Genomic DNA, 3,653 nt, shown 5'->3' with positions numbered 1-3,653 from the left:
TTTTATTGCTTTGTTTATTTCTTTGTTTATTGCTTTGTTATTCTTCGCATTTTTTTTTCCTGTCTTTTATTTATGCATTGATTGTGTTTAATTTATTTTTCGTTTCAATTCGATTGCATTAGACATATAGAGTAGGATCATTTAGTTTAGTTAATTAGTTAACAAAAAAAAATTGAATCATTCCACTCTCGCATTACTATTAAGAAGTTCAATTCTAAGTGGCATATCTCCCTGAGATCGACCCGTTAGCTACACGATACCGTGCGCTTACGGTTACTTTTAAAATTTACAGACAAGTTTTTGGCGCCGTTGCCGGGGAGGTATTAGTCCACTTTGTTTTTCTCATTCTTAGGTAAATCGAAGTGTTCAAAAAAAAAAAAAATTCAAAGATATTACTCTTAACTTGAGTAGAAACAAAAACGTATAGTAGTCCCCACTCTACTGCAGAATCCCCAGGATTCGATTGTAGGTGGCTCCAAAGACTATACGGATTCCCTTGTTGTCAAACCTATACGAAGGCTCGGCTATCATACGGCAACCTTACAGCTTTGGAATCATTGTTTTAATCTTTGTGGTGGAAAATTCACTATTTTCCTTTCGTTTTGTTATTTTCTTTTCTTTTATTATTTAGTTACTTTATTTATATTTTTATTAAAAAAAAAATCTCATCCTTTCATAAGAGTCATTAATTGCATTAGGTGCTTAGTGCATGTGTGTCTGGACTCGTGATTCTACAAATAGAATTGTCCGAGTGTCTAACTTGACCATGGAAGGTCTACCTCCACCACCTCCACCTAAGAGTCTTAGGGATAGATTTTATCCAACCCGATCTGCACAACCTTCCTGTATACGTTTACCTGAAGTGAGGGGTAATAATTTTGAGCTCAAATCTCATTATCTATCTATGTTACCCCAATTTCATGGGTTACCTGATCAAGATGCTTATTTGTTCCTTAGGGAGTTTGAGGAGGTTTGTGTCCTTATGAAGGTACAGCAACTTACTGATGATGCCGTAAGACTACAGTTTATTTCCTTTGCATTAAAGGACCAAGCCAAAAAGTGGCTTTATAGCTTACCTAGGGATAGCATTATCACATGGGAACAATTTACTGTCCTATTCTTGAAGAAATTCTTTCCTTTCTCTAAGACGAACAAAATAAGAAATGATATTCTTCGATTTCGTCAGAAACCCAATGAGTCTTTTGCTAAGGTAATGGAGAGGTTTCAAAGCCTTCTCCAAGAATGCCCTCACCATGGTATAGAGTTATGGCATTTATGCCAAATAATTTATGAGGGTATCGATTACCAAACAAAGCAACTTTTGGAATCAATGTGCCCCACAGGATTTACATCATTCACTGATGATTCCGAAGCTTGGGAATTTCTTTTAGACCTAGCAGATAGAACTAGAGAATGGGAGTCAACCCAAGAGTCTGAAAGGATTAGTAGGGGATATTTTGTTGATAGCCAAGTTCATAAGGAAGCACAAATAGATAATCTTTTAAAAAAGTTAGAGACTTTGGTAGTTAAGGTTGCACCACCATCACCAAGTCAAGCACATTTTATTGATAGTTCTATGTGTGCATGGTGTCAATCTCCTACACATGTAATTGAGGAATGCCCTAGCTATTCTGAAGGCCAACATGAAAATGTCAGTGCGATGTTTCCAAACCCGTACAGTAACACGTACAATCCTGGGTGGAAGAATCATCCTAACTTTTCATGGTCTCAAGGGCAAAACCAAAATGGATTAAACAATTATTCCACACAAAATCAATTTGGTGCCCCTCAAAAGCAAAATGCCCAATTTTCTCATTATCCAAATGTCCAATTCCCTCAAGCCCCAAATTTCCAGAATGCCAATTTAGCTAGACCTATCAATCCACCTATTGTGCCTCATATGCCTTACATTACACAAAATCAATCATCACCTGGTTTCAACAGAGGTAACAATCCAGAGTTTTCTCGTCTATCTTCCTTAGAGAAGAATATGGAAGTACTTTCCAAAGACCTTCATAACTTCTATGCATAATATGGAAAAACAAATTTCCACTCTTGCAAGTGCTTTATCTGAGCGAGAAAAAGGTAAAATGCCTAGCCAACCTGAGTTAAATCCTAGGATTCAGATTCAACAAAGACCACAAAATCAAGTCAACCAAGTTGAATCCTCCCATTCTTCTTTAGCTTCAATTAATTCTGTGTCTGCATTAAGAAGTGGGAAAGGGTATTTAACAGGTGAGTCACATATTAATGAAAAGAGCGAGATTAGTGACCACTGTGATGAGGAGAATGTTCAAGTATCTCTTAATGAGGGTTTGTCTGAGAAACCCATAGAAGTTGAGGATGAGCCAGTTGCTTTAGCAGTACCTAAGTTTGGTGAACCACTATCAAAAACTATGAGAAAAGAGCAAATTTCAAATGAGAGTCCCTATGTTCCTAAGGCTCCTTATCCTAGTCGTCTAGTAAATAAGAAGAAGACTGCAACTATGGAGAAAATTTTTGATGTCTCCAAAAAAATAGAAGTGAATATCCCTCTTTTGGATGCCATATCTCAGATCCCCGCCTATGCAAAAGTGTAGAAAGATTTATGCACTCATAAAAGAATCACTAGCATTCCCAAAAAGGCGTTCTTGGCAGGTAACATTAGTTCCATAATTACTCAACCTGTAGCAACCAAGTATAAGGATCCAGGGAGCCCCACCATAGCTTGTGTCATAGGCAATACACACATTGAACATGCTTTACTTGATCTTGGTGCAAGTGTGAATCTTTTGCCTTACCATGTTTATAAGCAATTAGGGTTGGGAGAATTGAAAGCAACTAGAACTACTCTTCAGTTGGCAGATAGGTCAGTTAAGATTCCTAAAGGGATGGTTGAAGATGTTTTACTGAAAGTGGGAGAATTTATATTTCCAGTTGATTTCATTGTGCTAGATACTAAACCTTTTTCAATCAAAGATGAAATCCCAATAATTCTAGGAAGACCATTTTTGGCTACCAGTAATGCATTAATCAATTGTCGAAATGGCCTCTTACGATTATCTTTTGGAAATCAAACTGTAGAGTTTAATATGTTCAAGATAGGGAAACAAACACAAATAAAAGAAGAGATCAATATGCTTGATGAATCTTTTGATTTTCCTAATGATGTGATTACCAACTTTGAGATTGATTTTGATTCTGAATTCCAAGAATGTATGGATATGTTGGATGATGATAGTGAAACTTTCTTTTCTGAAGTCTTAAATTTTCACACACCTTTGGAGCCTATTAAATCTCTATCCATCTCCATTCCCAAGCCCTCAATAATTGAACCCCCCCCCCCCCCAAGCTAGAATTGAAAGAGTTGCCTTCTAACGTGCAGTATGCTTTCTTGGGACAAGATAATTCTCTTCCTATCATTGTTGTCTCTGATTTAACTTCTGACAAAGCAGAAGAGTTGATCACACTACTGAATGATAATAGAGAAGCATTGAGTTGGTCTATCACTAATGTCAAAGGTCTAAGCTCTTCCATTGAACAACATTATATTCATCTTATGAAAGATGCAAAACCTTCTAGAGAACCTCAACGTATGATGAGAATTTTTTTTAACATTGTGAATGTTTTTCTTGAGATCTTTAGAGATGATTTTTCGATTCACGGTTTTTCTT

At 36.5% G+C, this 3,653-nt stretch overlaps 1 non-coding gene across 1 annotated transcript; it reads right to left on the bottom strand.

Moving 5' to 3' along the window:
* Positions 1-1,153: 1,153 nt before the first annotated feature.
* Positions 1,154-1,260, bottom strand: LOC148999238 (small nucleolar RNA R71). The gene has a single exon (XR_016170990.1). It is a non-coding gene; the product is annotated as a small nucleolar RNA R71 (small nucleolar RNA).
* Between the last annotated feature and the right edge of the window lie 2,393 nt (positions 1,261-3,653).

The sequence above is a fragment of the Hakea prostrata genome, unplaced genomic scaffold (genome assembly GCF_041222555.1).
Source record: "Hakea prostrata isolate BN-2017 unplaced genomic scaffold, UWA_Hpros_2 contig_22, whole genome shotgun sequence".
NCBI classification, from domain to species: Eukaryota; Viridiplantae; Streptophyta; class Magnoliopsida; order Proteales; family Proteaceae; genus Hakea; species Hakea prostrata.
Note: the sequence above shows the minus strand (reverse complement) of the source record. Positions and strands in the feature narration are given on the sequence as shown.